The 25,146-nt window shown below is 43.3% G+C and overlaps 1 protein-coding gene across 1 annotated transcript in view; it reads left to right on the top strand.

The window, feature by feature from the left end:
- The first annotated feature begins 2,096 nt into the window (after positions 1-2,096).
- The window catches only part of BMP2 (bone morphogenetic protein 2), a 163,166-nt gene continuing 140,116 nt past the window's right edge, over positions 2,097-25,146 (top strand). The window contains exon 1 of the mRNA XM_059840481.1: positions 2,097-2,113. The gene's annotated coding sequence lies outside the window, so the exon portion shown is untranslated. The remainder of the gene's footprint in view (positions 2,114-25,146) is intronic.

Below are 25,146 nucleotides of genomic sequence, written 5' to 3'. Positions count from 1 at the left end.
GTGGAAACAGGGACTCGTGTCTGGTTTTTCATTTCACATTGCTGCTCAATTATGTAGGCAGGTTTGGAAGGAACAGTAGCTTCGAGTACTTTGTGTTCTTGATTGATCTAATTAGATAATTGTGCCTTTCTACTAAGGGACAACCAGCTGATCTGCAGAAGTCAGTTTGGTACATGAAATATCTGCTGCTCTTCCTCTTCTGCCTTCACCCTCAAGTCCACGTTTCAAGGCAGGCACGGTGAGATGATGCTCTCCTCCGTGCCAAAGCAGAGCCCGCGGTGCCAGAGATCTAATCAGGTGGTGACACCAAGGACTGGCAGGGATGCTTGTGAACATGGAAAAAGTAGTTCTCCTGGCTCTGCCAGACACGTGGCTGGCCAGAAGCGAGGTTTCAATTATAAGCAGGGCTAAAGTACATTTGTGTTAATGAGAAATCCATCAGCCGAGGTGTGGATACTCCAAGAATACATGTGATGGGATTATGTGCATGTTGCTAACTCATTTGACATAGCTGCTCACTTGAGTTGGGTTAATTAAGATGGATGATCCCTTTTGGCTGGGAAGTGGCACCACTGAACCCAAATGTCTGCTAGAAGTGTAAGATGTGGTTCCTGGGCTGCTGGGTGTCAGGAGTCACCTCAGAACCCCCGGCCGGGTCTGTGAGGGACGGGTGGGTGGCAAGGTGCAGGTTGTCACTGCTAACATGGAACGGGGTGGCTTGTCAGCCCTGCTGCGTGAAAACCTTCAGGACCTATTTTTGGGGGATTTCTCAGCGTTTTGGAACTGCAGAGCTGCTGCCCCCGGATCTGGGTGCTTGGGCATCGGTCTCCTTGTGAAGAGAGGAGGAGTTCTCCGAGGCTGTGAGGAGAGATGGGGGGCTACTCCCTGAGGCTGTGAGGGGAGGACGGGGCTGCTCAGGTTGTGAGGCGGGAAGGGGGATCCTCCCTGAGGCTTTGAGGGGAGGAAGGGGCTGCTCAGGTTGTGAGGAGGGAAGGGGGATCCTCCCCGAGGCTGTGAGGGGAGGACGGGGCTGCTCAGGTTGTGAGGAGGGAAGGGGGATCCTCCCCGAGGCTGTGAGGGGAGGACGGGGCACGGCTCAAGCTGTGAGGGGGGGATGGATCTACCCAGGTTGTGAGGGGAGAACGGGGCACGGCTCGGGCTGTGAGGGGAAGAATACACGGCTCGGGCTGTGAGGGGAGGATGGAGCTACCCAGGTTGTGAGGGGAGGACGGGGCCCGACCCGGCCTGTGAGGGGAGGATGGAGCTGCCCGGGCTGTGAGGGGAGGACGGGGCACGGCCCTGGCCGTGAGGAGAGGATGGAGCTGCCCGAGCTGTGAGGGGAGGAGGGCGCGGCCCCGGCTGTGAGGGGAGGACGGGGCACGGCCCGGGCTGTGAGGGAGAAGGGGTTCTCTGAGGCTGTGAGAAGAAGCGGGAGCCCTCTGAAGAGTGCGAGGAGAGACTGGAGCTCCTCTCCGAAGCTCTGAGGAGAGGAGGGCGCTCTCCGAAGCTGTGAGGGGAGGCAGGGGCTGCTCCCGCCGGCTCCAGCAGCCCCACCCCAGGGCGCACCTGAGTGCCGCAATGAACTAGCAATGTCTGAAGGATTTGTAATGAATTCCTGCATTGTTTTTGCAAATTATTGAGCTCCTCTTTTTCAAAAAGGTAACAATATTTGATTGCTTTATTTCTATTGATAATTTTTACTTAAACAGGCATCAATAGTCAGATACTCGCTACGAGTTCTTTTTTCCTGAAGCCTAATTTCTTCCACCCAGATGTCTTGTGGGAATCTTAGTGCCATCCAAGCAGGAGCTCCAGTCTATAATTCCTGAAGGAAGGACAAGATCAGCTGTCATCTGTTCACACACATCAGGTCTGACTTTCTCCTTTGGGCTCCTACATTGTCCCAAGGAACCTGCCACTCCTGCCCAAGGCCCTCCATGCAGTGTGGAATGTAACCTGGTGTCCGGGGCAGGCTGCTAATTACAGCTTTAATTTTATTGTGCTTAGGAGGAGACAGATATCCAACCTTCCCGTACTTGTAAGTATGGATCTGAAGAAAGGCAGATAAGGTGTGCTGACAGATGGGGCAGCCCGATGGCAAATTGCCCATCAGGTGAGTAAAACCTGTGACTGATGAGCCCCATGAAAGGGTGACTGTTACTAGAACAATACATATGGATAGATAAAACTGTGTACCTACATATATATTACACACACACACGTATTTGCATTTGTTTCTATGTGGTGTTAAGAGCATCAGTTCCAAAAGGGTTTAAGAAAAAAATAAAATGTGTGTTTTATATTATTTCTGTGTATACATTTTCATACCTAATGCATTCTTCATTTCCTTTGGGGCCTTCTTAAAGAAGTTGCTAATGCCTAAGCAGTGCAACTTACAAGAAACCAATGGGAATCTAAATAATGTCTTGCAATGTCTAATTTTGGTGATAAGTTAAAACCCCTTGCACTTCATGGCTCAGAAATGATCAATTATTTTACAAGAAATGACTATTATTTTACAATAAGAAAATAAAAGCAAGGGTCTGCTCCTAGCTGTAAATACTGCAAAAATATTTTAATTTTGAAAATGATAAGCTTTGGTTTTGTTAGTTGCAAATTGCTGCAGCTCCATAGCTTTGAAAGAAGGAACAGCTGATTTATATCAGTTGAAAATCTCTCTTGGAGTTCTTGATATTTTATTCAGAATTCTTGGATCACAGTACATTGGAAATCATTGTGGTGGATTTACCATAAATATTCAGGTTCTGTGGTGCATTATTCCTTGAACAATCCCATTAATTTCAGAAAAGTACTCAAGAGGACCAATTCCCCTGGAAAGAGGAAATGCTGATCAGCCTTGGGCTGTGGCTCTGGGGAGAATCAGCACAGCCTGCTTTCCAGTGTGCTGCTGAACTGAGGGCTGCAGCAGCAGCAGTCCTGCTCCTTGTTCTGTGGGCTGTTGTTTCCAGCTGTGCTGGGTTCAGTGCAGCACCTCTTGGGATGGGCAGCAGCCTTTCCTCTGACTTCATCAGGCTTTGGCTGTTCAGGGATCTTGAAGGAGATCAAATGGCAGCTACTAATGTAGCCTGGCCTTCCTCCAGCTGTAGTTATTGCCTGTGGTGCTTATACAACCTGTTTGGGACCTAATTTTCTCTCATTTCATAAAACAGAGAATGACTCAGCCATGCTATGCCACTCAGTATTGTTGGTGTATTGTCACTTATCTTTGTTTTCACAGGAGCTAAATCCAACAGCCATCCAGTTACTGACCCTTTCTATATGAGTTTGTGTCTCCAAAGGCTGCCTGTTACCTTTATATGACTAGCCAAAATAATTTTGAAAGTTCAAATCCTTGTTCATACTCTCTTCAAATGCTCATTTTTCAAAATTGGGACAGAAGTTTGGTGCTGTTGGAAGAAAAACCTGCAAAGCCTGGAACAACGGTAAGGTTGATGGTAAGGTACTGATGATGTTTCAGAAATGGAGCTGGTTGAAATATTTCAAATTTTAAGATGCTGTTGGTCTCTTCAAATGTAAATTCTAGGCAAAGGAAAAAGGTAATAAAGGAAATAATTACAAAAAATATTTCCATTAAGTATTTTACACATTTCTGCACTCGTAAGATTTGAAGAGGGGAGGCACAGTTGATCAGGGGCAACCAAGTGTCAAAGGCAGATGAGTTTGGTACTGTAGATGCTGAGTGTGTTTCTGCAGTGGTCCCTGAAGAAGGCAGACATCCACCATCTGGAGTTTGGTAGCTCTCATCACACCAGGACTGTGCTCCCATTTTTCTCCATTTCCACCAGCAGTTTGTCCTGCTTGCTGAGTTTTTTCCTTCAGGTTATTTGAGGGAAACAGGTGTTTCCCAGGAAGCCTCAGTGCTCACAGCTCTAATCGCTGTCTCTGGCAAATGGATCCTTTGTGCTGTCTGGAGGATTAATAGAGGGTTAGGTGCTTAAAAAAAATAAACAGTGAGTTCAAACAGTGGGAAAGGAGCAAAGCTGCATGTGGCTGATGAGCGAGGTGATGTCATTTATTTAGCAGAGGTGATACAGTAGTCAGAGATGCCATGAGGGGAAGGCTCCTTTGAAGGAAACAGGGGAGTTGTGAGGCAAACCACAGAGGAGCTGTTAGCAGCCAATGGAAAAAGGTTGTTGGGTTTGAAGCCTCGGAGCTCAGGTGCAGTGCAAGAGAATAGGGGCTCATTGTTAAGGCAGGGATCAGCACTCCCTTTTGTTCTGTGCCCTGCCCCCTCCTCCTCTGGCACTACTATAATAATATCTTGTCACTCTTAAGACATGCTGGCACAGATCGTGTTCACTGATGGATGTTCGCTCAATGGACGTACTAAAATGGTTTGTTTCTGTTGATGTATGTCTTTGTAGGCTCCTCTAATGGGAGTGTAAATAAATGAACCCTTCAGCAGGGATTTCTTTCCCTGCCGTCCAGTTTAACCTCTGAGTGCCTCGCTGCCAGGAGTCACTCCAAATGCTTCACTGCCTTACACTACTGCTGCCTTTTTCTGGAGTTCTGTGTATTCCATTTGCTGCCCCTTTGCACAGGCAACGTGCTATATGTGGGTGCAATTAATTTTTTATAATCAGTATTTAGTGAGACAAGACTGAGAAATTAGGATGAGCACTCAAGAGAGGTAAGGGCCTAAGATTCATTGAGACAATAAAAAGGATTTCCCATTATTTCACCTAAGGGTAATGACAAGCTCTTGAGATTAATTTCTTTCAAGTTGTGTCCAAGACCTGGTTTGTGTGATGTTGTGGATTGTAGAACTGGAACTTTGTTCCTATGGTCAGTTCTCACAAATACATAAATACTACAGTGGTACTTAAGACAGTGGAGCTCAAAGACATCTTCAGAAAACACCCAGAATGAGTGTATAATAGTGATAAACCAAAAATAGCTTCACAAGGAAGGTAGTCCCTAATGTATTATTCTGTGGAGATTTTTTTCACCATAAGTGTGTGGGATTAGAGTTTTGAAAGGAGGTCAGCATAGTTTTCACAGCTCTGTTCTAGAGTTTGAAGTGCTCATACTTGGCACAGTTTGCCTAGCCTGAAAGTGCCGTAATCCATTATCCTGCATTTAAAGAACCATTTAATGATCACTGACCAAACCCCATTTTTTTTTCAAGTCTCCACTTAAAAAGGCTTCTCTAGAGGAACTTGTACATATACCAGCAGTGAGGAGCTTCTGGTGAAGATGGAAATGGAAGGTAACAGGCCTAGTGCTGACAGGGAAATTTCAGTTGTTACTTGGAAATATTACAAAACTGGTTGCAGTTTTCCCTCCATTTCCATTATCAGTTGAATCAGCCATGGAATAGGATCTGCTTGCACAGAGAGAGAGTGTCACACAGCTACAGAAAAGCTCACCAAGTGCAGAGATCTGACATGATCCGTGTCACCTCCTAACAAGTTGTGTGTTGGGACAACATTCTGCCATACCATACATCTGGGACAAAGACAATTAAAAGCAGCCTTCTCTCACTTCATTCTCTGGAATGAAGGAGATGCAAATGCCAGATTTTGCTAGGTGACCAAACTATTGACAGAGATCAACCCTTCCTGAAATGCTTCTGCTTATTCTTGTCTATTCTTTCTGGAGTTTTCAATGCCAATGTACTCACCGAGGGAGAAAATCCTTTTTTCAAATATGCAATTTATCTTTCAGCCTATATGTTTGCTGACCCTGCTAATAAGGTGCAATTTAAAAGCTGCATTCTAGGATGGGGAACATTTGTCTCTCCACCCCTTCTCTTATGTGTTTATTGTAGTGAAAATGTAAGGACTTTATTGGAAGGTTGGCCATGAGGACCCTGGAACAGAGCATCCAATATCTCCATATCATTCCTTCATTATTTATGGTTGCAGCATAGTACATGCAGCACCAGATGTGAGTAAGAAGGAGGGGTGCAAAAGAGAGCTTCAAATGACTGTGATGAATAGTTGAAAGTGAACAGAGGGGCTTTTAAGGCTCCTTTAAAGAAAGCCTAATGCTCTGCTTCCCTAAGCAGCAGGCTACTGATGATGGAAAAGTCACAGACATACCTGCAGAGATTTGGGAAGCTCTTGTTTCAGTAGGTCTTTATGGCAGCTAAAAAAATAGAATTCCTGTGCTCCTGCCAACTAGGTTGGTGTGTCCAGCTCACTTTTCTCCTTTCCATTTTGCTCTGTAAGGACAATGTGCAATGACTTGGACAGTGCTGAACTCCAAACCATGTCTATCCTTATTTAGCCACCCGTGCCAAGACCAGGTCCTACTTGTGTCTGGTACTTTTCCATACTTGAGCAGTGCCATCTCTGAGGACTGCTGTTTCTTTCTTGCATTTCTGGTTCTGATGGTGGCATAAAATGCTAGGCCCTGCAAAACCTGAATCTTCTTTGCTTTATTAAAACAAATGGTGGCATTTTCTTAGACATACACAGCCTGCACTTCCCTAGTGGCACCCTGGAAATCCATCATTTATATAAATCAGGAATGAAGAGCCTTATGTCCTCTTCCTGCATCACCCTGTTTCATAACAAGCTTTCTAAAATATTCTCAATTCAGGCTAAAAATTACTGGCTTTTCTAACCACCAAACTCCTTGATTAATTTTTTTGCTTCCTTTTTTGTTAACATGATTTGAAAAATACAGCAAAAATGTCACAGATGCAAAGGGCTTTTTAAAAGGAATTATTGAAGCTTTTGAGTCTGTTGTCTGAGCACAGCTAAAGTTTAGAGTGGAATCCAACAGCCTTTGTGCGCTCGGGGCTATGTGGGATCACGTCTCTGAGGGGGATGCAATGTGCGGATGCCAGCATTCAGCTGGCACTGAGCTACTCCTTCATGCTGTCCCCCCATGGGCTTTTTCCTTTGTGCCACTTCCATGGTGGTGGGTGTGCTTCAGGATGAGGCCTGAGCGTGGCTGAATCCTGGAGGTGAGAGGGAAGGGGATCAGGGGCAGCCTGTGGGTGTTGGATAGAGTGGGCAGCGAGGGATGTAAACACGGGGTTGGTACAACCACCCCGAGCAGCAGTGCTGCCTGAACCAAGCATTTCCTTGGTTTGTGCTGATTGCAAATTTTGATGTTCTTAGCATCAAATTTTGATGTTGCTTGCTCCTAAGTTATCACTGCTCCTGTGAGGGTGAATTCATTGCCAGAGCCGGCCACCCCCTTCATGCAGGCTTGTAGGAAAGAGTAAAGCAAATAAGCGCCGTGGTGCCGAAATCAGAGTGATGGCTGATGGAGCCCCGATGGGGAGAACAGCCAAACAGCCTGAATGGAATGTCAGTAAGCATGGAAGTTAAAAATACACTTCTCAGACCTTGAGGACACTCTGGGGACTAAGAAGCTATATTGATACTAGACTTCAAAAGTTCCAAATAAACAGCAGGATTTTCTCAATGCACAGAAGTGCATACTTGTGATGTCAGAGCAATGTTATTTCTGCAGTCCAAATCTCAAGGCACATGCCTTAAAAGCCAGTCCAGATAAGTTGCAACTTAGTCAATTTACATTTATAATTGCTCTTATTTTATTTTCTTGTATCTTAGAAAGTTAGGTTTAGATTCATACTGTGAATCCCAAATTTACATCTTTCTGAAGAGAACATTACTCCCTTTAGGGTAGAGAGCATGTCTTGTGTGAGAGCAAATGATCTTTCAGAGGATTAACATTCATTCTGTGCTAGATGACCTTGGACAATTGAAGTAGGAATGATTACATTGATTTGCTTTGGGAGATACTCAGCCACAGATAGCAACAAGCCTCTAAAGCCAGACCTTCCCTGCATGCTCCTCATTCTAAGTGTTCAGAACACCAGCATTTCCCTTGTCCCAGTACAGGTGGCTTGCCAGTTCTCAAACACTGGGCAGGTGTTCTCTTTTTACTGTAGAAAAAAGAGAACTGTAGATGCCATTGCCTGGATGGAAGTTGCTGGAAATAGCTGTAATTCTGGTTTTTCCCTCTGTGTTACACCCAGGAGTTGCTTCTGTGTATGTATTTTAACTCACTTAGATTTGTCTAGGACAAGACATGGAAAGATTGTAGTGTATGGAGAAAATATTTTATATTTGTGTCCTTTTGGTCTAATAGCAAGGCTCAGATAGAACCAAAGGCATGATAAATACCATAAAAGAAAATCAAGTGTACGGATTTTTTAACAGTAGACAGGGCCTGTGGACTATTTTTCTGTGATATAAAATCCTTGAATTAATTTGTCATAGGCTGAATTGATCAATGTCTGTAGCCTATGTGTAGATCAGAGTGGAGAACTGTAACAGTACTCTCAGAGGTGAAAACCCCAAGCACTGAACTAGAGGAAACTGAAGAGTTTGTGTATTTATTATAAATGCCAGCCTCCTAACAGGGAGCCAAATGTTGAGTTTTGAGTTTGTGAGTGTGGCAGTTGTCTGCTGCTGGAAGAACAACCACACTCATGGCAGCAGAGTCCAGGCATAGGTTGATCTGAGTTAAAATAGCCATCTGCATGGCTTCATGGGAAAGCTTAATTCTGAGAACATGAAACTCCTGTTCTACACATGCAGGGAGCAGCATTCTTCTTTTGTGATTGTTTCAGTGTTAAAGGGAACAGCCATGTCTAAGGGGGAAGGAGGAGAATTCCATTTCAGTACATTGTATGTCAGAGGACACTTCACTCCCCAGAGCATAAGGAAAATTGCCCTCTATAACTGCATTTTTAATACAACCAAACTCTCTTTGCATGAGGACAAAGCTCAGAAATAGTGCTGAGGTTTTTTTGTGTGTGTTCCACCGTGCAAACTCCCTTAGTTAATCTCATCTCTGTGTTCAGTAGGATGTGGGGGCTGTGGAATGCTCGGTAGCACTAACGGGAGCTGCTTTTTGAGCTGGATTTGAGCTCTATTATTGAGAACCCCTTGGAGTGCTGGGCACTGCAGAGTAGGACACTTGAAAGCCAGGTGCTGGGGAGAGGGAAAGTGCTGCATGAGTAAGAAGTGAGATTATAAATTAGAGTTCAGCTCAGCACGTTTGGAGTCACATAAATAGCTTAGGGGTTTGTAAAAGAACACCCTCAAGGGTTCAGAATTATAGCCAAAGAGGAGGGAAAACATAATGCTTTAGTAGCGTGTGATTTATGCACCAAATAAGTTTGAATTAGTCACCAATGTGAAGTGGGTTTGGAAAGATTAATAACCCTTACCCAGCACTTATTGTATGATGATCAGCCATAAATCTTCTTTGAGTGAACCGGGAAGTAGCCAAATCCTTTCTCCCTGCATATGGGCAGTGCTCGTGCCGTTGTTCGAGGGCTGCCCACTATGAATTCTGCTTTTTCTCTTGGGGTGAGGCTATGGATTGCTCATGGCAACCTGGGCATTTCCAGTTGGCTCAGAAGATACATGCTGCAGGTGGGCCTGGAAAAGGATGGGAAAACTGTGTGGAACTGAGAACTCTCATTTGCCTGGGCTGAAGGCAGTGTACAATCCACTCATTGGAATGGGTGCTTTTGCCCAGAGAGGGCATAGAAAAAGTGTGAAAACTCAACATTGTTGCTGTTCATGACTATTTAGGTCCTGAATAACTTCTAAGATCTTTTTCTGACTTGTTGTGGTTGTTTGAAGTGGAAAACTTTCCATTAAGGCTAAAATCCTGTTCTAGTTGATGCTTTGCCCATTTGTATTTGCTCCAAAACCAGCACCACTTTTGATTTCTTCTGAGCATCTGTCAGCTGGTGACCCACCACACCTTCTCTTGTGTGGCCTATATAAACCAGTGCTGCCTGAAGCTTCAAAGAGTGACTTCCCTCCCTGTAAGACTCTACCTCACACTTATTTCCAATAAACTGCCATCCTCTCAATTTTCCACAAGCAACATGTAATTGAGCAGTAACCTCAGTGTATGAAAATCTGTGTGGCAGATGAAAAAACCAGCATTAGACCAGAGGCAGCTGGAGTGCAGTCATGCAGTGTAAAGAGCTCAGCTCCTGTAGAATCTCTTTCATGGATATTTAGAGTTTAGGACAAAAAAACCTGTTTGATGGAGGTGAAATTCTTATCAACCCAGGAAAGAGGGGAGGGCTGTTTGGGGAAACAAATGTTGAGGAGGGTGCTAGATCAGTCAAGTGTGAACCCCCTGCAATTCCATCTGAACAGCCAAATTTGCTTGGGTTGTTGAGGGTGGTGTGTCCCAGAAAACACAGAGTCCATAAGACACAGGGGGTCCTCCACATGGCAGAACAGGCTGCTGGTGTATCATAAAAGGATATCTTTTGTTTCATGCAGCCTTTATTATTTTAAATGAGTGTTTGGCATTGTTTTGTTACCCGAACTTACTCAGATGATATTTCAAGTGGCTTTTTGCTGCAAACTTGCTGGACAAGATATAATTGTTCTGTATAAAACATCTTGGTGGGCTGAAGCACAAGACTGTGAGGGACACTCAACACTTGTTCTACAAGTCCATCCTGAGAAATATCCAAGCCTTCCCTTCCCTGAAAGTGCACCAAGGAGGTTGTTGTGGTTGCTGGGAAGCCAGGAGTGGGGATTAGAAGTGATGCCTGCTCTTTTCAGTTTAGCTGAGCAGGCCTAGAGAGCTGAAGGAGTACCTAAACCAAGAGTCACATGTGTGCTATCTCAGCTGTTGCTCAGAGAAGTTGTTCCAGAGGACCTCACAACAAGCTGGAATACCCACATGAAAAATCAAGCAAGAATCCTCTTAGTTTAGACTTACCTATTCCAGGCTGACATGGAAGTACTCGCAAAGCTCTTCAGTGAATCTTTTCCTGGCAATACTTTTGGGAATAATGATTGTGGAATCAGAACCATAAAAGGCATTAAAATACTCTTCCTAAGCACACTTCCTCTGTGCATGTCTGTGGAATGTGATTTTGAAATGCCTCAAATTCACACTCACACAGAATCTGTCACCATTCTCTGTGACCTTGATCAGGAGCATTTCTCTTAATGCCTGTTATGTTTCCAGATAAGCAGAGCACCTCCCATTGACCCAGGCAGGTCATTATCCTTTTTCCCTTTATCAAGAATCCTTCAGCCAATTAATCACACACTGCTCTGCAATCTTGAAGCTCAATTATGCCTGGACAAGTGTTGGTCAGTTGTTCCTCCTGCTACAGATGTGACATATCCTGAGATTAGCTCCGACTCACAGAAGTCACTGATCCCGTATCAGGCGCTAAGAAAAGCAGGGCTGTCTGGGAGGGAGGTGACACCATCTTGGAAGCATTTTATCACAGAGTAAGTGGAGATGTCTAAAAAATCCTGCTTGCCACCACCACATCACAGCAAGTCCTTCTCACTGGCTGTTGCCTCTCAGGCTGAGACAATTTGCCAGTATTTTCTAGATGGAGATGTCAGCAGAGTAATAAACTGTTAGTAGTGCACCGATGACAGACAGTAGCTAGTTCTCCTTTGGGATAGTAGATAGCTTAACTTGGAATCCCTGTGAGAAACCTATTTTCTCCTCTTTTGTGAAAACATGTTTTATACACATCAAGTATCTTCAGTTTTATTTTCCTGTTGTTACCATTTGCTTGGGATACTCCATCATGGATGTGTGCAAGTGAAATATTTTGGTTGTAGTTTTGATTAGTCTAAAAATTCTGCCTTAGATTTTTCTTTTTAGTTATTTGTTTGGGTTTTTTTTCAGTAGCTGTGGCTTGACACAATTGTTTTTTGAAGGCCTGGGTCAGAATTCAGTATGTGGCCCCCAGAAGTTCTATGGGACACCTGCTGAAACAATCAGCAAGATGTACCTAATCTTAGCAATGTGGTTCTGTCTTTGTGAGGTTATTCTTTGTAACCATTTTCAGCTACACAGAAGCTTAGGCAAACATTTAGTACAGATGCTTGCAGTTCTATAAAATTGTGTTATTTTCTTAAAAAAAATGGCCTTCTGATTTCTATAAGCAGTCCTTGATAACAAAAAATCTGAATTTTGAATATTTAATTGTGGTTCCTCTTGTTTTTATTTTCCAAAAGCTCATTTTTGAACAAGATAAGCAGATGTTGAATATGTAGTTGTTTACTATGGAAAAATCATAAACTCTGCAGAATAACTACCCTTTATCACTTTCAGGCTTCAAATGAATTCACTTAGAAACCCCTGTGGAATGAAGGCATTTGCATTTCCCCTGTGGATGGGCCACAGGGTGTCGGTGAGCAGATAGGATCTGCTTCTGCTCCCTGCCCCTGCCTGGGTGCTCTTTGCACGCTGGTGTGAATGCAGGACATACAGGCAACTTTAACAGGACTGTGGAAGAACAACTGGATTTAGCTGGGGCTGAGGCAGCTGTGAGCACACAGCAGGGCTGTGTGTGAGCTCACAGGGCTGAGCTGGAAAACTTCTGTCCTAAAACACCCTGATAGTCTGCCCTTGGTTTTCTGCAGACAGAGCCATTGCTGTGATCTCTCACACTGGTATTGAGATTTGCAGTCTAGACCAAGCCCATGTGTGGGTCAGATATTGCAGCAGTATTGCACCAGATATTGCAGTCTTTCTTTGTAACAAGGTGACCAGCCAAGGGAAGAGGGACTTGGACTTGCATTGTCCGAGGTTGGCACAGCTAAAATCCATTTTTAATGGCCTTTGTGAGACAGATTCTCACATACAAGTTCTCACTGACTGGTTGGTTCAGCTTGTGAGCGAGTCCAACTGTGTTAAGACACTGAAAAAGGATTTTTACTTCCAAGAGTGTTTTACAATTTGTGTGGGGCTACAGGAGTCTGATATGATAGATTTGTTGCTGAAAAAGTTATTTGCATCTTCTTTTCAACAAGCCACAGAAAATGGAGACTGTGTAAACATGTGTGTGTAAAAAGGATAGTTCACTTGAAACTAGTTGCATTTTATTTTAATTCTCAAAATTATGAGGTAATGCTTGGGCATGGCTGATTCTTCAATAGCAAACACTGCACATCTATTTTTTGTGACACAATTATTTGAATTGTAGCACTTCTATTATTTTGGCTGTCCACACAGAGGAGAATATAAACTGCCTCTGTTTCTGCAGCTCAGAGCTCTCCAACCATCCCCCTCCCACATTTTAAGATTAATTAAAGGGAACCTTAAACTCAAACACAGCTCAAAAAAACCCAAATAGAGGTGGTCTCATCTTTAAGATGAAAAAGCGGATTAGAACTGGAGGAAACTGGAGTTATTTTGGTGTTTTATAAATAATCTTCCAATTTCCTATCACTTGCCTCTTCATCTCTTGGGGGTTTACTGCTGGATTCTGCTACTCTTTTTTCCCAGACTTTCTGCTTTCTGTGGTGATCAGCCACAGGAGTGGGAAAGAAGCCGGAAAGATGAAAGGAGCTACAGAAAGAAGGCATAGGAAATTTCTAGGGATGCAGGTAGGAGTAGGGCTTGCAGTTCAGCTGGGGGAAAGCTAATTTGCCATCTAGTCCCCATAGGAACCAGGCAGAGCTAAGAACCAGAGCAAGTAGCACATCTGGCTTCTGATGAGGAAAGTAAAGGACAAAGTTTTTGTATCAAATCCTGAAATTTTCAACCTCTTTGGCTAGGAATTAAAATATTTAGCATGTTATCTGAAAGGGGGTTATGTAGGGTTGTCTCTCCAGTGTTGGATCTCTAGTGCTGCATCTGTTGCTCTGCTTGGGGTCTTGGCAAAATGAAGAAATGCTGAATGAAGTTTATTTCCTCCATGGCCAGATTTTATCAGTGTAAAAGCATGTCCTTTTATTTTATTACCATATGTTCTTAAAGGATCCCTTCCTGCTTGGAAATAGTTACATGTTTTTCTTGTTTTCAGTGTATTTCACTAGTTTTAAAATGCAACTTTGAAATACAGCTTTACTTATGGTCTTGGCTGTAAAAACACCAACACCGCCTACCTTTCAAAGGTGGGGATGTGGAGGTGCAGAAGTATCAAGAAAACCCCAGGACCATCCTGTAGATCAGTTGCAAACCCCATGTTCTCTGCATAACCCAAGAAGCAACACCTTTTTGGGGACAATTAAAATTTCTTTGAATTGGCCAAGGAAAATATTTGTGTTCAGACTGTCCTTATCTGACAGGTGTGACTGGATGTGATTTAGCACAGGGTCTTTACTGAGTTAGGAAAAGAAAGACAAACCATGTGGTATCTGGTAAATAAATTGCAATAAGATGAAAATATTTCATTCGAACATCAAAACAAATCTGAGAGCCTGACCTTAGAATGAGTTATGGTGGCAAAACACTACAGTGAGGTGAGTTGAGATGAGGCCCTAAACTCAGAGTCCCTACTGAAGTGTCTGTCAGTTTAGGGAAAATTGAATCCTGTAAGTGGTCCTGTAAATACCTTACTGTTTCTTCTGTGAAAACTTCTCATTTCTAAGTCCTGCTTCTCCTTCCCTTTTTTCCCTGGAAAAATGATGGGCTCTTGGTTGGTGATTGTACTTTGCCTTTCCCGAGTTCCATGTTTCTGGATGGATGTAACGTGGAGTTCTCAAGATTTCTGATTAAGGCCCTGTGAGCAGATGCCTGCATGTGTGTAAGCACTGCTGTATGCTTTTCTCCTCCTCTCATTTATTACCTTGCAGCATCTGAATACAGAGGAAATTAGAGATTCAGATTTGTACTTCTCAAAGAAAAAAAAAAAGGGAAAAATAGTGAAAGAAAAAAAGAAAAAGAAAGGGGGAAGGATCCCACCAAAATTGCTTTGTGATTCACTGTGGGGTCGTGACCCCGTCCCGCTGAGACTTCTGTTCCAAAGTAGTAACTTGGTAGCTGGAGTTTTTTAAAGTGGTTGTTGATTGGCTTAGCTGTAAGAAAATCACATTTCCCTGAAACTCTTAGGGATACTTTAAATGGGTGGATTATCCAGCTGCCTGATTAGAAGTTTGGGTTATGTAAACACGGAGTGTTTAGATTTAGGCTTTTCAGTTGAAGTCCAGGCAGCTGTTTGCACTTAACTCCATCAAGAAGCCCAGTTAATCAAAGAGCAGGAAGGATTTTTTACCTTCTTAAACCTGTGTCATTATTTCTGCTCTCCAAACCCTTTTGGAGTTGGGCTTGTTGCAGTGTAGAACAAGGTCTTTTGGATGTTCTGCTGAGGAAACAGGAAAGAATGGATGGGGTTTGGGTTAGTGAGATGTGGTGCCTTGTGGAATTTTCCCTTTTGCTATGACATAATCATTTTTCCATTAGTTGAAGTCAAACTTGACTTTTTGAATCTTGGAGAGCTGCTCAGAAGAGAAGGTGGAGGCAGATCCACCTCAAGGCTCTGGCTCTGTCTACATGTGTAGCAAGTCCAACCATGAGGATCTATGGAACCTGTTTACACTGGATTTATTTTAGGGCATTCTTGACAGTGTGAATAGGTAGCAGAGTAACCAACTTGAAGCTTAACACTTCAAGATCCAAGCAATGAAAGAGTCTTTGTGTAGCAAAGAAACAGAGCTTTTCTTCTCCGGGAAAAGAAAAAAAAAAGGAAATAAGGAAAAAACTCTAAAAAGTTTGTTTTGTTTTTCTGTGTTCTGTTTAATCCACTACCATTTTGGAAATTTAAAATTTCAGGAGAAGAAAACCCCTCAAAACTCTTTGCAAAGCAGCTTCTCTCAATGGTTCTCTCTTTACATTCCTATTCTGATTGTTGCAATTAGAAGTTTATTAATTGTTGATTTCTGTTTCTGACATTTTTCTTTATTTTCTAAATCTAGAGGTAGCCAGATGAAACAGGGAGCACTTTAATGTGCATCTGTATCTTGCATACTTGTGATTAGCTGAAATTAATTTCTGATTACTTGATATAAGTAAGATTTGCTGCCTTTTCTGTATGCTCACAGTTGCCCTGTGTGCTACCAAAACCTAAATATATAATATAGTATAAATTTTAAAGTACTAAACCAATTGTGGCAGTGAGAAGGAAAGCATATTAAAGTATTTTATTTTTTATAAAACCATCTTCTCCAAATCTTTGAAATTGCCAGCTATTATGTAGTTCTGACCGTTGCCAGTATCACCAGGGAGCTCTGGTGATGCTGTTAACACACAAGTGATGCTCCTGAAGCCATCAAAGGCCCAGCTGTGATCTTTTATTTTTTTACCCAGAGAACTGTGGTTTCATAGGGCAGGCATTTCCCTGTCAGTTTATTGGATAATAAGTCCAAGACCCGTAATTCCAGCCCAAATTACTAATCAGTGTCATATTGTAATTATAGAAAATATATTCAAGAATGTTGTTCCTAAATATTGATTTGCTTTTTATCTATAAAACAAACCTTAATTTATAATGCACGTCTTTCCCTGTAATTACATCTAATGTCCATGATGTTAACAAAAAAAAAAGTGTGTCAAGCAATCCTGAAGAAACCCTAATTTCTGTCACTGTGGTGCCTGGGGACACATCTATTCCTGTAAGAACTGGAATAAAACCCCCACAAACAATAAGCATATGGGAATGCAATAGGCAGCAAAGGACTCTGGTGAAAAATTGGTTTGTCTGTGCTGACATTTCATTGTGTCATTTGATAATGAGCTATTGATCAATATTTGCAGACAATTTAAACTGATCAGATGGTCCTGTCAGAAAGACCAGACAGTTGAATGATCCATTATGTTTTTTTTCACTGGGGGCAAGACTATTTAGAAGGGCCTGAAGTGGCAGGACAAGAGGGAATGGATTCAAGAGAATAGGTTTAAATTGGATATTAGGAAAATAATTCTTCCCTGTGAGGGTGGGGAGGCACTGGAACCAGAAAAGCTGTGGCTGCCCCATCCCTGGAAGTGTTCAAGGCCAGGCTGTGGATGTGCCCTGGAGCAGCCTGGTCTGGTGGGAAGTGTCCCTGCCCGTGGCAGGGGTCTTGGAACAAGATGATCTTTGATGTCCCCTTCCAACCCAAACCATTCTGTGGCTCTGTGACACTGCCTGGTCTCTTGGAAATGCTTCTACCTTCTACCCACCCGGCCACTTTATGTCACTATTGCTCCACGTACAAAACATGTCTGAAGCAGCATTAATTTAGCAGCAGGCTAGGATGCACTTTCCAGTTTGTTATAGACTTCAGCCTCCCAGAAATGAGAACTTAAAATTGTCCTTGCATGGCTCCTTTTTGTTGGGAATGTCTCTCTCTGTTATTTACCAGCCAGGTGACTCTGATTTCCAAGTGCAGGAGATGCCTGGTCACCTGGGTCCCCTGGGTCATTATTTCCTTTCAGGCTGTGCTCCCCAGGCTTTAGCTGGAAGTGGATGGGCTGAGGGATGATCTCATTGACATTCTCTCATTTCTCTCCAACTTTTGGGACAGTTGCTTAGCAGCCACCTGGTGGGGAATGGTAGCAAGCTGGCCCTCCCTCTCTGCAGTCAGGCTGTGGCCAATAAGTAATGTCATGCTTGCCAAGATAAGGGTAATAAAATCTCATGCTTGAGGGCATTAGACAATCATTGCAGAAGTCAAGCTGGAGTCCCTCCCCAGATGTGCTCCAGCAGTGCACAGCTACCTCAGTCAATAGTGCTTGTGAGTCTCCCATAGAGCACCTTCTCTGTGCAAGGGGGGGGCCCTCACACAGTCTGTTCCCCATTTCTGCACCCTGCATCTTCCATGTAGCTGTTCTAGTGCTTACTTGTGCACAAAAGTAAAGTTGGAAGAGCTGGGGGTTAGTCAGAACCTCACCTTGATTCCAGCTGTGCTGTGGCTGTGTGCTGGTATCTGTTTGCCATGGACACGTTGGGTTTTCCTCCTTCCCTTGGGACACGCGGCTACGCTGAAGTGATTTCTGCAAAATTCCTGCTGTTGTGATGCAGCTGCAAGGGAGGAAGTGTGAGTTTAAACCAGCTGTGTTTCCACCTCTGTTTTAAGCTCTGCTTTACATCCAGGCTTGGTGGAAAAGAAATGTGTGGCAGAGAGAAGGTCTAGAGGTTTAAATCACCCGCTGGTATAAATGGGCATCATTCCATTGACTTCAGTGCAGTGACACTGGCTTCTGCCAGCTCAGGAGTCTCTGTGATGGGCAGAGAAACTGGAGAAAAGCAACTGTGAGTTGTGTTTGTTCATTTGATTTAGCTTAGGAAGTAATGGAGTATTTTCTTGAGCAACTTGAGTCCAGAAAGACTTTTGAGTGCCAACAGCCTCTGGTTGGGAGTATGGGCTCCCTGAGAGTGCCCTGGGAGCTGGGCAGAGGAAGTGCCCAGCCTGGCCTTTTGCAAAATGCCTCCTTCCATGGGCTTTGGGAGGCAGGAGCCTATGGGGAATAAGGTGTTTTAGTGGCCTTTTGATAAAAGAAATGGATGTGAAATGGTGCTTTGCTTTCAGACATGGCATTCTGAAGTCTGGTCAATGCTGTGTTTGCACAGGGAATCAGATTCATCACAGAATTACTGAGCAGTGATGGAGTAATGGAGAAATAAAGGAGTAAGGAGAATCTCTAATTATGATTCATTAGGAAAGTATAGAGCAGTCAATGACCCATGTAACTCTTCTGTGTGTGTGTGGTGCAGCAGTGTGGTTCAGTGTCCTGAGCTCTAATATGGAATATCAACATATTAGTTTGGATTGGGCTTTCCCAGTTCTCTTCCTGTAGTAAGAGAACACCTTTGTGAACTCTGAGTTTTTCACTTTTGAAGGGAGAGCTGCTGCCATGGCCCATCTGCATGACAGACTGCAGTGGGAATTGGGAATCAGTGCTAGAGAATCAGTTGGAGGTTCTCAACCCTGAGCAGCTGATCTTTCTCTCCTAAACATTGTTGTATTTTATTAACTGATTCACCTGCCACGTTCATTGGTTTTGCTCAATTTTTGGGATAAGTACCTGTATCAATGACAAAATTGTTTAGACCAATTAGACTAAAATAATTAGGATTATGCAAAGATTATGCTTCCTTTTTTTACACTACAAGTATTGAATCCTTATATAGTCCAACACTGAAACACAGGCAGGGAATATACTATTGTGAAAGTTTGATCAGACAAGTGTGGCCCAGCATTTTCATACAGGCATTGCCTGTTTCTGTTAAATATCACTCTGGTGTTTCAAGGCCAAGAAGTAAAGGACTGGGGTACTACAAGAAGCTCAGCTCCTGAAATCTCCCAGAGTTAAGGTGACCAGGTATTTTCTTTATCCAGTTGTTCAACCTGCCTAGTCCTTCCAGGCTCCTCTCTTTAGCTGCAGAAAAAAGAAACATGGCTCTGTTTTAAAGTAGTTATTTTTCAGTAAATTCACCCACACCAGTAAACCCAAGAAAGCTGATTCAGTGTCAGGTGTCCTCCCCATTTTGCCAAGGTACACAGTGCCATGTATTTACTCTGGGGGAGCCTGCTAACAGCAAATAATTCCATCCCCTCATGTTACCCATGGCAAGGCTCAGAAGATAACCTGCTGTTAGCAGAGGAGCCATGGAGAGGGAGGTAGCCCAGGGTGCTCAGGGTATAAAGATGTGTGTGTTAGTGCAGGGGAGCAGCCAGCTCTTTGCACTGCTCACTTACCTTGTGTTTTCAGCACCTCAGCTTGGCCCTGACTGCCTCCAATTCTGACAGCCAATTCCTGACCTTTCACTCTGTTATGATCACTGCTGGTTTGTGCAAGAAAGTCGGTCTCCTTTCTTCTCCAAAAATTTTAAGCAAATACTGTTGTTAATATGATTGCCTCTGCAGTATTGGCTTCTAGGAACCAAGAAAAATCTCACATCACCACTGTGTACAGTTACATCATCTCAACATCAGAGCTGCCAACTCTCTCTTTGCTGGAGAGTCATTATTTCTGCTTTAGAGTTGGAGTGACCTCATGAGCTTCTGAAGAAAGCCCACAGCTGCCTGCCTGCCATACTGACAGAATAAAGTGCTCAGGTGGGACTTGGGTTGATTAACGCTTCAATACAGAAGCACCTGTGCTCATGGCAAGAGAGCAGGTCCTCTCCACTGGAGCAGATCCTAAATCTGAGCTACTCTTCTGTGTCCTTTTAAAGTGGTAGGCTAAGAATGGAAAAGAATAACTTGTTCACAGCTAATCTGTGTTGGGATTTAAAAAAAAAAAGAAATCTGGCATCAGTTCAAGCTTCATTTTCAACTGAAACAAATCTCAATGTAATTGAAAACAAGAATGTGCATAGATATTACCAACCTGATTCTTATTTACTCTGCAGACTCTTTGCACCTCTCCAGCAATGTGAAAGGTCTTGGAGTATGGTTCAGTTATTTTTACACTTCCATGATGGGCCTGTTTATTGACATGGAGCTCAGAAATATTTATAGGAGTGCAGGATTTGCCTTTCAGAGCAGTGGAAAATCAGCACTGTGTGACTGCTGTGTGCTGACTTATTTAGGGTATCCAGTTGGACTGTTGAAGGGAAAATTAGGGTCTGGACAAGGGTTATTCAGAGGTTCAATAATGAAATGTGAAGCGCCAGCAGATCATTTGTGTGAATCAAGTAGGCTTTGGTTATTGGCTGGAAGCAAAGTGGCCTTTCAAGCCCAGGTAAAAGCAAATGGTCTCTGGGCTGTGTCCTCAGCCAGATGATCTCACCCCAACTGGCAGCATCTGACAGCCCCACCCTTGTTTGATGCTGTAGCTCTTACTGAGGATCCTAAAGGTGCTAGAAGATAATGAAGTACCCTCATGTCCTAATGGGAGAAGAGCTGCAGGTCAAGGTACTCAGCATCCCGAGTGGGACAGAGCATGGAAAATCTTCCTTTGCTGTTGCCTGCTCTATGCCCATTCCAAGGACAAACAGGCACTACGAGGCTCCTGGGTGACTGAATGCTTCTGCTGAAAGCTTTAAATTGGCTTAACCTTTACTAAAGGAATGGTAGAAAGTGGAGAAGCAAAATGAGAAAGTGAAGGAGTGGTCAGGGAGAGACACAGTCATCATGAAGCCAGCAGGAAAAGAAGGGATTGATTATGTAGCTGCAAGAGGGCTCTGCCAACGGGCAGTGCAAGGGGAAGAACCCGAGCTGGTGACAGCCCTTTCTTGGGGCCTGTGTGTAGGGAAGGTGCTTTATGCACAGGGAGTTTCCTTCTCCTGCTGTGCCAGTCCTGCTCTGCAGCTGACACTGTGGTTCTGCCAGGGCCCAGGTTCCCTCAGTCAGCTGCCTCCCACTGCCTGGGACACAAACAGTTCCTCAGTGTTCTGATTGCAACAGAATAAACCAGGTCTGCATCTGCCATGCATTTCTTTTTTCATATTTTGTCAGTTGTCATGGATTTTCTTAACACATGGAGTCCAGGACTTAAAGGAGAATTTAACTTTCCAGTTTTAAATGAATGCAGAGAAAACCTGGAAACCACCAGATGTTTTACAACTTACTCAGAATGAAATAAAAAGACACAAACTCAATGTCTTAAAAAGTCCTAAGCACTATTTGAGGAATGTTGGAGAGGAAAAAAGATGGAGATGCTCAGATTATTGCCAACACAAAGTACTTGATGCCGTTATGCAACATCTAACACAGCGGAGCCTCGCTCAAGTGTTTTTTCACTTTTCTACTGCAGCACCAATATTTGAATTCATGAAGCACAGAGGAGGTTAAAAGCAAGAACAAGTTCATACCTTCTGGCCAAGACAAGAATGTTTTCAAGCTCTCCCCTCCCCAAAGGAGCCAAACCACTAGCAAATCACAGCTTCAAAATGTTTGACTAATGCAACAGTTTTATGAATCAATATTAAAAATAGACCTCAAGAATTGGACTTAAAAAAAATTAATCCTGCTGCCCCAAATTTCCTGTCACTTTTGGATGTTGTATTAAATTTTGATATGAAATGTATTTTCCTGAATTGGAATTTGTCCTTAAATTACTTATGAACAATGAACTCTTTCAAGAAAAATAATTGCTTCCTTATCACAAGAATTAATGCTGTGGTTTTGCTAAGTGAGTTTCCATAGCTTATCGAATCCTTTCGTTCCTCTTAGTTGGAGGGGAACTGAAAAATGTCTATCAGTTAATTCTCTTCAATTTCATGATTTTAAAGTAGGTAATATTCCACATTTTACTTTGTTCAAAGTGGCTACAGGCCACTATTCATTCTTGTTCTCCCTTGTAATATCTTTAACCCAGAGAAACTCAATCTCTTTTTTTCACTCATTTTCCAGCTGCTTTGACTATGGAACCGTGTTAACACCAGGCCATGTGTACCTATCTTCTTTTGCAGCCAGTTTGGCTCTGCAGGATCCCAGCGTGGCTGTGTTTGCCACTGAAGCACTGCCACCTGTGGGTGAATCCCATCCCTGATTCCCCACGGCAGGGGAGTGGGAGGGGAAGATTCTGAGACAGTGATAGAAATGTCTGTTCTGCACCACTTCAAAGCTCAGTCATCCTTACTTGAGAGTGTCACATTAGTTTTGTGTGCAAAAGGGACATTTCAGCCCTTTGGCCCTCAGGCTGATGCTGCATTAGTGCTAATAAGATTAGTTCAAGCTGTAGCTAATGAAAGAGTAGTGTAGCAGACTGTCTAGATGGAAGGTGCCACCAGTGGCCTTGGCTTCTGGCATGCCTTGAAGGTCAGAGCTTGAGGGCTTTTTCATAGGGACACAGCACATTACACGTGTTCCTGGTGGTGCCTTGCAGCAGGCAGAGCTTGGATCTGGGACCTTGTCACAAAAGCTCCAGGTAATTTCTGCAGTGCTGGTAAGAAGAGAAATTGTTCCTGAGCACTTGATCCAAACCCAATGGCATTCAACAGAACTTGGAATCTTATCTTTGGTGAGCTCTGGAAGTTCTCCCAAGCCCTGACTCCCAAGTAACACAAAATTTCCTGAGTTCAAACCAGCCCAAGAGCTTAATCAAATAAACCATTTGGTCCCATGAGAAGTCTGGGATTGTGGTGTAAGATGCAGACCTGCCCTGCTTGGCACTGGTGGTGCTGAAGACATATCCCAGAGCATGGTCCATGTTCACTGCTGGATGAAGTGTGAGTGGATTTCAAAGGCTCTTCCTATCAGGATTCAGAGAGGAAGAGGAGCAAGGGATGAGTGTAAAACAGACAGAGCTTTGATAGACGGGAGACATCAGTGTATAGAGCTCAAAGAACAGCACTGGTCATGCTGAGCCTTGCTTTTAAAGGCACACAGTTTCATTTGTGAGGCCATGGTTTCTTGGTGACAGGCAGAATGGTTGATTAGAGGAATATGAAAATCTGATCATGGTGAGTCACCTAAATTTGAATATGTCTGTATTTAAATTCTGTGAAATCCTTGAGAGTGCCAATGACTACAAGAAAATCACCATGTGAAGTTTAGGTGAACTGCACAATTTCTAGTTCAGGTAATCATTTAAGCACAATTTTATTGCCTTCAGGAACTGCAAAATATATCCAAAAATAGTTGTTTCTTCTACTGGAGCTAACAGCTATGAATTGCAGCAACTGTGTCATTATGTATTGTTCATTATTTCTGGGACCCTGAGAAATACAGGTATGTCATCAGAGAGAATATGTATAGTTCCATACAATAATATGTTCTTTGTACTTTCATTTATGGAAAAAAAAAAAGGTCTTGGTTTTCCTTAATACTGTTGAAGTATGTGCCTGAATAAGATGTCATTTGTAAAGCTGAAAGCAGATATCTACAGCAAGTATTTAAAAAGAAAAATTGGATTTCCTAATTTGTATAAAAGGGAAACCCATTATAAGGGTAGAAAGGATAATGCTCAGATTATTTTTTAAACAATGCACAACTTGCATAATCCCATTATGAACAGTATACATTTCACAGCCCATCTGGCAGACAATAAGCTTTGGGACTCTGTGGGCTTGAACCGCTGGGTATTGTACTGCCAAAAAGAAAAGCTCTGCACATATGGCATTGGGTGGAAAAGCAGTCACAGCATGTCTCACCCCAACATCCATTATGTTTGTTAGTTTTATGCTTTCTGCAAAATAATGTGTGTTTAGTAACTGCTAAGCAGACCTACGTGAGTACTCAGTACCTGCTGCTGAAGTGGCAGGATCTTGCCATGCTGGACTGCCACAAAGGCACTGTATAGAACATCAGGCTAATGAATTTTCTCTTCCTGGAGTTGTCTGAGCACTCCTAAAGAGATTTTGCTTGGAAGAGCCAGTCAGTCAAGGGAAATGCAGCAGCTGGAGTCACCAGAATATGGCTTCTTGGGTTGTGGAATATTTTGATGTCCTTAAAAACACAGGTGCGGTGTTGCTATTAGATCTCAGTTTAACCATTGGAAATGTTGTGTATCACATGACTGAACGCTGCCATCTTCCAAAAGCTCAGGGCTATAACCTCCTGGAAGTTCAGCATTAGTTCTCATCACCTGAGGATGTGATACAAGGTAACTGTCCACACCTGCAATTAGCTTTCCAAAACATCTGGATCGTGTTGGGGACAGGCTTTGCTGCTACTTTCAATGTGAGGAATGGAAGGTGTGGTCCTTTCCAGGATCCATTATAGGACAAGGTGTGCCATGTGGTCAGTGCTGGTACATGTGATTATCAGGCTTCATTTCAGACCTTTCTGGAGCCCTATTACTTGTGCCACCAGGCGCCAAGTTCCAACTTCAGTGTGAGCAAAGAGGAAACATCTGCAAACATGTTATTTCCACACCTCGAAGAGTTGGAAAACCTGGGGCTTAGCTGAAGAGTTCATGAAAGTAGCAGGCAAACTGAGTGTTGTCATGATTATGGGCTTTTCTTCCCATATCTTGACTCATTCAACTCCTAGGGATGTGTGACAACCAGCAGAAGAGACAGTGCCAAAAAGAAACACATTTCTACACTTTGCTGCCTTAACGTTATGATTAGCATTGCCTGTTATGGCATCACTGCAGTAAGATCAGATTACTTGGTTTTACCAATTCCATACTTGTATTCATAGTGGAAAAAGTGAATTTGAAGTGGCTTAAAACCCCCTGTCTTTTGCTCCCTTCTGATTTCATTCTCTTTAAATATTTATGAGGGCTGCAGCCCCACAGTAGCTGAGCCTTCATGATTGCAGCACCGTGGCATTCCTCTGAGGCAGAGAATTACCACTGCATTTTGTAGCTGGAGAGTTAAGGCAGAGCAAGGTTCTCCATGACCTGTTCAGGATTACTCAGGTACCCTGAGACAGAATCAAACCCAACATTTGCATGTCCTGACTCCTGTTTCACTCATTGCCTCGGCTGTCCTGAGGTGCCCTTCCTTTTCTGCCCATCTGGGCAGTGCTAGGAGGGCTTCCTGTGGCAAACAAAAGCTAATGAAGCTCAGTAACTGCATGTGGG

Source organism: Haemorhous mexicanus, chromosome 3 (assembly GCF_027477595.1).
Source record: "Haemorhous mexicanus isolate bHaeMex1 chromosome 3, bHaeMex1.pri, whole genome shotgun sequence".
NCBI classification, from domain to species: domain Eukaryota; kingdom Metazoa; phylum Chordata; class Aves; order Passeriformes; family Fringillidae; genus Haemorhous; species Haemorhous mexicanus.
Note: the sequence above shows the minus strand (reverse complement) of the source record. Positions and strands in the feature narration are given on the sequence as shown.